Source organism: Antechinus flavipes, chromosome 2 (assembly GCF_016432865.1).
Source record: "Antechinus flavipes isolate AdamAnt ecotype Samford, QLD, Australia chromosome 2, AdamAnt_v2, whole genome shotgun sequence".
Classification (NCBI taxonomy): Eukaryota; Metazoa; Chordata; class Mammalia; order Dasyuromorphia; family Dasyuridae; genus Antechinus; species Antechinus flavipes.
Window position 1 is genome coordinate 484,753,807 of NC_067399.1, and position 11,403 is coordinate 484,765,209.

At 33.1% G+C, this 11,403-nt stretch overlaps 1 long non-coding RNA gene across 1 annotated transcript in view; it reads left to right on the forward strand.

Annotated features, from left to right (window-relative positions):
• Positions 1-5,350, forward strand: part of LOC127550688 (uncharacterized) — a 39,797-nt gene extending 34,447 nt beyond the window's left edge. Inside the window, exon 2 of the long non-coding RNA XR_007950921.1 lies at positions 4,882-5,350. This is a non-coding gene — a long non-coding RNA (uncharacterized LOC127550688). The remainder of the gene's footprint in view (positions 1-4,881) is intronic.
• The last annotated feature ends 6,053 nt before the right edge of the window (positions 5,351-11,403 follow it).

Consider the following 11,403-nt stretch of genomic DNA (forward strand, 5'->3'; position numbering starts at 1 on the left):
GGCATTTAGGAAAGAGGCTCTGTCTTCCTAATGGCATTTTTACAAAGTTGTAATACCTTCAGTATGAGAAAGATACTATAGTTTGCGAGATTTGGACTTTAAGAAATTGTACCGTTTATTGCTTTTTGTATTGTTTTGCAATATTATTATCAGGAGAGCACATTAGAAGTTACTATTTTATCTGGTTACATAGAGAGATAACAACATTAAAATGGTGGAAGATCCTGTATATTGCATTTATATTCACCATCTGAAATTGTTAAAAACTAAACCTTGATAGGCTTTGAGGTTTTGAGTTGTCTGTGTTTACAGGATTAATAGGAACCTTTTCAGAGGCTTTATCCTGGCCGCTAATTTTGTGGTCTTGGTCACAAGAGTTTGCCATTCATCTGAACTACTAGAAAAGCAATTCAGAGCTCAAGGATACTGACATTGAATGATTCAGTGGTTTCATCTTCACTTAAAAACAATACCTTTGTTGCCATAGTGTCTGTTTAACTTGCCCTGTGCTATGCAGGTGAATGGGTAGAGCTTTATACAATGCTCTCCTGTAAACAAAAAAACTTCCGAGGATCTGCAGAAAACCAAGATAGAAGAAAAGGCAGCTTTGATTCCAAACCTCATGGTTAATGAAATTTACCCATCAATATTTTGTACTTTAAGGCTCTAGTCTTTTCTAGACTTTTCAACATTAGCATTTTTCTACTCTCCTTTTGTCTAAGGAAAGATTTTTTTCTTATGCTATCACACAGCATTCTGGTGGAATGTGTCTTCACTAGCACTTCAGGGATTTTATCTTTGGCCACCTTCTTTTTCCATTGCTGATTTCTAATCTTGCTATTAAAAATGATTGGAAAATAATAAGAAAATGTTATTTCCTAAACTGTCTATTCTTTAATTTAAGTAACAGTGATATGATCTATTAGAGATATTTATAATGTCCAGTGTTGTATAGTTATACGAATTAGAGTCTATAAGATTTACTTCAAAGAACTTCTACTTCTTAAGATATATAAAGCTAGATTTTGACTTAGTCCCCTAAGATTCAGAATCAGACAAATTAGATTTAGACAGTCTTTTTTTTTTCATATATCAATTTCTTAGCTGTTAAATAATTGTTCCATTACCATATACTTTCATTGTCTATTTTATTGTTATGGACAAAAAGGGAGCTTCCGTTCTTCATTTTATCTCAAAATTTTGTAATAGAGGTAATATTTGGAAAGCATTCAATTATTGGGGGCGGGGTGGGGGGGCAATAACCCAGTTGCCATACCCTTCCCTTCCCTTTTCTCCCTCCCCCACAATAGGCTGCAGTCCATTCTTAAGTCTTTATTTTCTGATCTTTGCTCCCCATTTGGCTCCTTTCTCTCCCCCCAAAAAGGAGAGAACTTAGAAAAAGAGAAACTGGACACACTTTAGACTCTGGGTTCATTGGAGGAAAGCTAGTTCCTTGGCTTCAAGTCATGATTGATCCCAGATGCCTCTCCTTGGGCCAAGGACTAAGTGTTGTCTAGGAACAATTACTCAATGTCCAAAGACTTAATACTGGAGTCCTTCCACTTACCCAGAAATCTCCCTGTTATTCCACCATTAACACTGCTGCCATTGATTTGAATTCTTTCGATCTGAGAATTCCTTGATGTTCTACTGCTGCTGTCTTTGGGGCCAGGGCTCATTCTGGTATTTTTTTTTTTAAGGGAATGAGGTTCCCTATGGTCCTCTTCATTTGTTTATTTTTCTGCCTTTCTACATCTACAATCATATAAACATACATAAACGAACTCTTCTATCTCTCAGATGTTCCCCTTATCTAAGTAAATCTTGCTATTATGGATGATTTCAGTTATAATAGCAAGGCATAGCATTACCATTTTTACCTTGTGGAATGCTTTGCTTTTCTAGAAATTGTTTGCTTTTCTTTTTGACTACTCAATTTCAAAAAAAGACCTTTTTAAAATCTTGCCTATTTAGTTTCCCATCTCTTTTGGCATCCTATTTTCTCTAATTCTCCTCTTCCATGAATATCTATTCTTTACATAGTTTCCACCTCCCCACAACCAATATTTAATTTTAATTTTAACTGAACAATTTCTATTTTCAATTTCAAGTTTCTTTTTAAATAATTTTTGCTAGTGTTCCTCAATTTAACATAATCCACCTTTGTCAGCATACTGTCTGCTTATCTTCTTGGTTATTAAGAAACTATTGAAATCAATCAAGGCAGTGCCCCGTTGACATCCCTACTACATGTTGTCATCTAAAGGCCGCTTAATTTTTCTTTATTCATTTCAGTCTATTATATATATATATATATATATTATATAACTATAATATTCTCAAATATTGCACAAAACTTCCACTTTGTAGAGCAGAGTTCTTTCAAGGAGTTTTCTTATAATATCTCTTTCAGAAACTCCATGATCCTCACTCATAATTGACATATAAAAGCTGGTATTTGAAGCAGGGTTTGTAAGTTATTTACTCTGGACAGTAATGAATCCAAGATTCAGATTTCTTGACTACAGCTATCATTTTCAACATAGACTAGATGCCTACAGTGTAAACCAACAGGCAATATAAAATGGTCATTGTAGACAAGTCTGTCTATTGCCTTCAAGCTGTGATAGCTGCCTGGATCCCCTGGGTGGCAAAAGAAAGAGATTTGGAGGCATTTTGGTAACAAAACAGATTCACTGTTTTTTTAAGCTCTCTACACCTAGAATTACTTGTTCTGAGGAGTGACAAAGGTATAGATTAAACAATGCAGTTCAGATTCAGCTAAATCTTCTAAACTAATATACTCGGATTGAATTTAAGCATGACAATTCTTCAGTTCTTGTTATTATTGAGCACTAAGATCCAGTTAGGTAATTTAGGACAATGTATTGTATTTTTTAAGGTTTTTTCTAAAAGTGACAAAATGTTGTAGTCCTGTTCTATACTGATTTTCTAAACATTTAGCAAAATAAGAAGTCTAATAACTGCATGTGGTGGTGAAGAGTTGCATGCTCTTAAAGGATTATCTTCTATAAATCCTCTCTGTGTTAGATGTATGAAAATTATCCTTTAAATTTAGCAAATAGCATTTATGTATGCCTGTATGCCTATTTCATAGACATATTAGATAGTATTATGAATAACCATGGAAAAACAAACCACAAACTATATCTAAGATTTAATATTTCATAACTTTTTTGCTCTTTTGTCCAACAAAAGAAATTTGGAGAAACAAGCCCTGCCTTTTTCCTGATTAAAACCCTTTGGGGAAGAATATTGTGGAGGCTTAAGATTCTACAACTACAAATATAAATTTGATCAATCATTTGATTCTCAAGTGCTTTCTAAATAGCTATTCTATTTAGAGTATCATATATCCTTCAAGGATTTAATAAATGCTAATTAGTGATGCTTTCATTTGCATGTTTAGAATTTTGACTCAATGATTCCATTGGTTGGACTTTTTAAAATATGGTAGCAAATAAATGTGACAGCTTTGAGTTACTGTAGATAAGAGAATAAGATTCCATCTGTGTAATAGGAATGTTACCCTTAGTTGAAAAATATCTTAAAGCCAGTCCATTAGACAAATAGAGCATCCTTGCTAAGAATCAATGCACATTGGTACTTTAGGTAGTTCCTGCAAACTTACACATACACATAAATATTTTGTTTAGCAGGTTTATTTGAAGATACAGTATTTATCCAAGGTATAAAGAGTAAAACCAGTGTAATACTGACAATAGATTTTAATTTTATTTCACTTTACAAAAATTATTTATCAATTCTGAATAATAATGGCATAAGGAAATCAAGATTTTATGTAGGAATTTAAAGTTCAAAAGAAACAGACAAGTTGAGAATTCTTTTACTTGAAAACATAGCTTCCATAAAGATCAGTCCTTTATGACGGGGAAGAGACATATCTTGAAAAAGAAGTCTCTTCACTAGTAATTTTTCAGAATCATTTCCCATATTTGCCTTTTAAAATGTGCCTACAATCATTCAAAAATGATTTTCTGTTGTTTATTTTTCTATACATTGCTCCCACCTCCAACATAGGAAATCTCATCTCTGTTCCTTTTTGTGGTTCTTCACTGTGTCAAGAGTGCCACCTGCATTTTACTCCAAAGCTTGCTAGTATATTTTTTCTTATAGTTTGGCTCTTTTTTTAGAACTAGTTGTGAATTCTTCATTCTCTCACATAGACATATGACAGTGGGAGAGGAGGGTATGTGTATTTCCTAAATTTTAACAAGAAATCTGTCTTCCATCTCCATAGAATGAAAAAGTCTTCAGAAAGAGTCTGTTAATTTTGTTCCCTTCTTAGAACTGCATAATGCATCCATTTTTGCCCAGTGTTCATAAATCTGACATTTTCTATCATGAGCATTGTTAGTGCCTTTGAAAGTCACCCTAACACAGCAAATTAAACATGCTTGAATGAATCCCAGGCCTATTGTGTATGTGCACACTCCCAAAGACAGACAAGGGAATCCACCGGACTTGATTTAGGTTCTGCCAAAATGACAGTTGATGCTATCAGCAGGGTGTTGCCAGTCCTTTTTCATTCCCAATTTTTGGAATTTTGCCCACTCACAGCTTATCATCATGGCTGATGCTTAACTGTCAGTACTTAGGTCAATAGCACTGCTAGGTACACAAACAAAGCAAATAACTGCCCACTCTTTCTACTAGTAGCATTCTGAATTCTTGCCAGCTCATGATAGAGGAGGGAGAATTTATTAGTAGTAAACTTCTAGCAGCCAACTTGGTGTGGGTGTTAGATAAATATTACATGAGGAGTCTCACCAAAATAATCTCTCCACTCTAGCACTTTTCTTTGCAGATTTGTCAATGGATTGTTTTACTCTTTTTCAGATCCCAGAGTACATGAATCAATCACCATATATACCAATATGTCAAAGAAGACACATTTCATAACCAGGAAATATTACAGGTGATTGAAAAGAGATGTTTGTAGAAAATAAAACATGACATCTCCTCGCAAAATGGATGATCTGTTGATATTTATCCTCAGTGTCTAGGATTACAACAAGAAGGATCAAGAAGCTCTCTCCATTCCACAGTATACACATAATATAAAGTCAGCTGGCTCATCTTGTTTAATTTTTTAGAGGTTTTGTTATGTCACTTCTTTGACACTAGTATGCTAAATGTCCCTTTGAAGCAATGTGATATATGTATACAAAAGCACAACTACCTTTAAATCTATATCTAATTGTTAGCTATTACTATGTGGAATACAGATTTTGAACTCTTTACAAATATATTTACAAATCAAAAATTACAAATCATTTCAGCCAAAAATAAATTTTCTTTTCCCATACCTCATGTCCTTTTTGTTTTGTTAATTAAGAAAGTTTTTCCTCCAGGTGCATCTCTTATGAAATATAACATAGCAAAGAAAAAAACGCGTTTCTTGGTGGTTATTGCATCATCAAAAGTAAAAAAAAAAAGTTGAATAAAGCAGTCCTGCCAATGTCCTTATTTACAAAGGGGGCCATCTGGGAAATTAATGGCTGCTGTTATGCAGTAATTAGAAAAATTTAAGACCCCTAGTGTCCTAGCATCTTGCATTTAAAGTTGTATGTCATTGGTGTTTTCATGAGAATTTGCTAGATTTCTGTCATTAATAACAGGCGTAAACCTAGCCAGCAATAGAATGTGCATTACATTTAATCAATTTGCTATTTGTATTCATTATGCATGTCCTCCATTTTGAGTCATGAAAAATTGAAAGGCCCTTACAATAGAAAGAGGATCATGGATTACAAATGATATAACAAGAGCATAAGCACTATTAATTGGTCAATTGTGCTTGTCAGTACATTTAAAGTGATTAAGGTAAAAAGATTAGATGAGACAATAATGCACTCTTTCAACAAAAGCCCAGAATTTTCAGCTCTCAACAAATGTAGCATAATTCAATAATACTTTTGGATTGCCCCAAGTCTTTTTATTCCTTAAAAGAAAAGCTTTTTAGTTACTGCAATTATTTAAGGAATTTAGTGGGATTTTACTCAGTAGCATGTCATCCCCAGGGATGGCATAATTCCCTATATTAGAAATAACTTCCTGTCACCATTGCAATTGTAGGCCCCATATTCAAACATGAGATTTATCATTTACGATTTTTACTTACATCAGACTCCAAGTAAGTAAACATTTGGTATTCCAAGATAACTCTTTTTCTAAATTTACCTAAAAGTAACTTAAAAGATGTGTGAAGCAGTAGCCCAGACCCAGTAACACTCAAGATGCCAGATAGTGTCCTGAAGTTCCAGTAATCTGAATCTCAAAGATCGGAGAGGTAGAAATCAATTCAAGAACAAAGAAACCAGGATAAGACCAAGCAGGCTGGCTGTCCTACCCAAAAGTGAAGCAAGGGGTCCAAAAGCTCTAATTCAGGAACTAAAGCTGGAGAGATGGACAAATCAAAGAGAACACTAATAATAAAATTGCAAATCTAGAGATCCACCAAGAGAAATAAATAAAACTGCAAATAGAAACTTAAAAGTAAATGGACTTTTTACTAGAATTATATAAGTACCTAGACAAAAATGAAAATCTCTTGAGGAAAGAATTAAAATAAGTAAACTTAGAAGAGAAAATGATAAACTTTACTGTATAAATTGATTCCTTGAAAATTAGAATAATTCAAATAGTAATAAATAGTCCTTCAAGACAAAAATATTAGAATAAAATCCAAAGATTAAAAACAGAAGAAAATGGAAGATATCTGATGTCAAGAACAACTGAGCTGGAAAACAAATCAAGAAGAGATTAAGAATCATTCCAGTCCTTGAAAACCTTGACCCTTTTTTTTTAAGTTCAAATACCATATTTCAAGAAATCAGAAATGAAAACTGTGATTTATTATTTTAGAACTAAAGGGTAGAGACAGGTATATGTGTACACACACACACACACACACACACACACACACACACACACCTGAAAGAGGTATTCCCAAGGAGTGAAAAAAGTCCCAAAAATGTCATAGCCAATATCCAGATCTCCCATGCAAAAGAATAAATAATGAATTTATCCAGAAAAAAAGCATTTTAAGTAAACCAGGGGACAACTTAAAAGACTTGATAACTTCAACTTAAAACAAGAACAGATATTGAAATATACAATACTACAAAAAGCAAAAGATAAAGGCTTATATATCTTAAGAATACCTTCCTCTGGAAATCTGACTTTTATCCTATGGGGGGAATGAATCATTCATGGAATAGAGGACTTTCAAGCACTTCTGATGAAAAGACCAGAGCTGAGTAGGAACTCAGAATTGAGTAGAAACTATAAATACAATAAGCCAGAGAGACTGAATAGTAAATTTATTTGAGCAATTGAAAGGAACTATGTGATGATGTAGTACTAACATTCTAATGGAAGAGAAGAAATAATTATCCCTTCAAAACTTTGTCTTCAAAGGCATTAAGAGTTAAATGAAATAAGCAGAGGTCCTGAGAATAGACAGGACAAACCCTTTGTCTTGAAGACTTGAAAGGGAAAAAGAAAAGGGAAAGAAAAAGAAATATGGTAAAATAGAAAATATGTTGTAGACCGGCTAGCCAAATTATTTTACAAAAAAGTCTCAAAGAAACTTGAGAGGAAATGACTTACCAGTTTTTATTTTTGTTTGTTTTGTCTAATTATAGGTGAAAGGAAAAAGGAAACTCAAATAATTTAATAAATGATGAATGATTGTTTACAATGTCAACTAAAGGTGACATATAGCTCAGTAAGTTATCTCAGGTTGTTTTTTTCCTGATTGTATAAAGCACCAACTCCCAAATGACTCAGTGTGGCTGTGGGTGTAGGTGTGTGTAAAATTGGAGAAGTACAGTGATGTAGCAAAGCTCTGACCTCAAAGCCAGGAATATCTGAATTCCCATCTTTGAAATGTATTATATTTGTGACCTTGGGCAGGTCACACAATCTCTCAGTGTACTAAGCAAATCGTTAAGACTGTAAATTGCTACACTAATACAAGAAAGGAGTTTCCTCATCCAAGAATTCCCTATACTAATGAAACCAAGTACAGTCTGTATCTCTATATATAGAAAACACACACTTCTTAGAAGTATTTTTAAATAATGTGACTATAAACTTTCAATTCTATAATTGTAATTCATTATCCTGTCATAGAAAAGAGAATATGGTAAAATTTGATATTAGACTGGCAGTCTAACCCGGATTCATATCTAACAGTTTCAGATACTGCAGTTAGCTCTGTGATCATGAGTAAGTCACAATGAGTAAGTAACTCCATTTTCTCCTCTGTAAAATGTATTAGTACTAACTTTACTTACCTCACAAAATTGTTGTTGAGAATAATAACCTGTACAAATGAAAGCACTTTATAAATACTGGTTGTAATTAAAGTTGCCCCACTCATACCAACATGCCTCAGGTTTTTATAGGAAAATTGTGTTCCCACCGTCAAATGGAAGCTACCAATTATAGTTCCTATCCACAATTTAAATACAGAAAAGTAGTTTAACTTTTTTAGTGGGGATTATCTAAAATATTTTATTGCCTTCTTGAATATAAGTAACCAAGGCATTTTGTGGGAGGAGAGAGACCATTCCAAACTTAGAAAATACCTTTCAGAAAAAAACAAGACATTCAATGATTTGGTCAAATTTTCCTTACTTATTTCAGTCAATATATGCACTCTGTTCATTCAAGTTACTTAATAGAATGAAGTTGTCTACTCTTGATTCCCAGATCACAATATATTAACTTACCTAAATTTCCTAAGATATGGAATAAAGAATACCCAAAATACAATCTTCATACCTCCCTTCTTCATGGTAGAAATAACAATATTGAATGAGAGATCTTGGGATAAAGAGTTTGAGGAGTTGAATTTGAGCAGATAAATATCATAGAGTTTGGGGATTGAAACCCACTTGATCTGATTTCTAGTAAAACTACAGCTGATCCTTTCTGGGCTCCAGGAAATAGTGTCACAATATAATTTCTTTTCAAGTCTGAAGTTATTAACTTTTCAGGCTTTCCTGATTCAGCTTTGCTTGGACTTAGATTCTAGTTCCATCACAGCAGCAGTCCATTCTGTCATGATTCAATGTAACTAAGTCTTATAGCAGTCTTTACTAATCAGCTTTAAACAGACAGTCGATATCCAATTAACAGCCAAGGGTGTTTGTGCCAATGTGGAAATATGTTAATCATTATCATCTCAAAGTGATTTCCAGATATTTTAATAAATAACTTATAGCAACCTAGTTGGGTTGACTGAACCAGCACAAACCATCTGGTTTTCATAACAGGCAAACATGCTATCTATACAGTTTCATAACATGTTATATATAAATCTTGCTAATCAAGTGTTCAGGATTTGCATCCTCCCTGCAAATTCAAAATGAGTGTCTCATGTCAAGACATGAGACAGACCTTTAAGAACATTTGTGGACCACAGGGTATCAAGATCAGGATTTTTATGTATGCCATCTTGGATTTTATTATTTCATTTACATTGACGATGACCTTCAAAATGTTCATAGTTACAAAAAAAAAAAAAAAAAAAACCCTGGTATTGGATGATATTACATAATCCAAGGAAGAAAAGAAGTAGAGAGGAATAGTGGATTATTAAAACATTTTGCCCCAAAATAAGCACAAATAAAAAAATAAGGTATAAAGAATGGCAACAGATGTTTTTCAGTCTCTTCAGGACAGGGACAGTTAGTATAAGGTGAAATACAAAAATCAGTTACTAAAATTAATAATATGGTGAGAAATGTAATTTTCCAAGTATGATATGATATATGAACTTGACAAGACTTTCTTAAACTCTTCAGCAAAATGAAGTATTCATTATCTCCTAATCAAGATCCCTCCAAGCCCACATTATTCTATTATTGTCCTAATGCCCTACCCTTTAGTTTAAATGTCTTCTTTCTCAGAGGCAAAGGAAACTCATAACTCGTAGTCTCAAAGAACTAAGACCTGGAAAGATGATATAATCCACACTTCTGGTATTTTGTACATTTAGGTCTTTTTAAAAATCTTTGTGGTGTACAGACCTTATAGTGGTATTCCCTGGTCAAAGAGTATGCATGGTTTTATAGTCCTTTGGGCATAGTTCCAAATTGTTCTCCATAATGGCTAGATTAGTATACAACTTCACAAAGTGTTTTAATTTACTCATATTCTCTTCAACATTTGTCATTTTTTTCTGTCATCTTACCAATTTGACAAGTGTGGAACAGTAGCTCAGAGTCGTTTTAATGTGCATTTCTCTGATGAATAGTGATTAGAGACTATATATATAGATATAGATCTATATATAGACTATAGATAGTTTTGATTATTTTGTCTAAAAACTATTCATTTCTATCCTTTGACCATTTATCAGTTGAGGAATGGCTTATTTCTATACATTTGACTCAATTTTCATATTAGATAAATGAAGTCTTTTTCAGAGAAAACTCACTGTAAAGTTTTTTTTCACATTAATGATTACCAACTTTGTGTTTCTGTCCATCCTGTTTCACCCTATTTATATTCTCCCTTTCCCTTTCCTTTTCCCTCACCTTTTCTCCTTTTACACTGTCTATTCTCAAAAGTGTTTTGCTTCTGATTTTCATTTCTTCCAAACTGCTTTCTATCAGCTCCCCTTCCTTCCCTGATCTTCTTCCCTTCCTACTTTCCTATATGGTAAGATTTCTATACCTAAATGAGTGTATATTATTTCTTCTTTGAGCCAATTTTGATGAAAGTAAGATTCATGTGCTCCCCTCCCTATTTCCCCTTCCACTGTAAAATCTTTTTCAGGGTTCTTTCATGTCAGATTATTTATTCCATTCTTTCTCTCCTTTTTTCCTTCTCCCACTGAATTTTTATTTTTCATTAATTATTTTATTTTTTATATAATCATACTATCATATTCAACTCACACTTCTGATTTCTGTCTACATATACTCTCTCTTTCTAATTGCCCTAATAATGAGAAAGTTTTTAGAAGTTATAAATATCATTTTCCCATGTAGGAATAGAAAGAATTTAACCTTTTTGGATCCCTTATGATTTCTCTTTCCTGTTTACTTTTTTTGTATTTCTTTTGTATCGTTTATTTGAAAATCTAATTTTCTATTCAGCTTTGGTCTTTACATCAGGAATACATATAAGTCCTCTATTTCATTAAATTTCCATTTCTTTCCCCTGAAGGATTATCATCAGTTTTGCTGGATAAGTGATTCTTACTTGTAATCTTAGCTCTTTTGCCCTATGGAATATCATATACCAAACTCTGATCCTTTAATATGAAAATTGCTAAATCTTGTGTTATCCTGACTGTGGCTCCATGATATTTGAATTCTTTCTTTTTGACTGCTTGTAGTA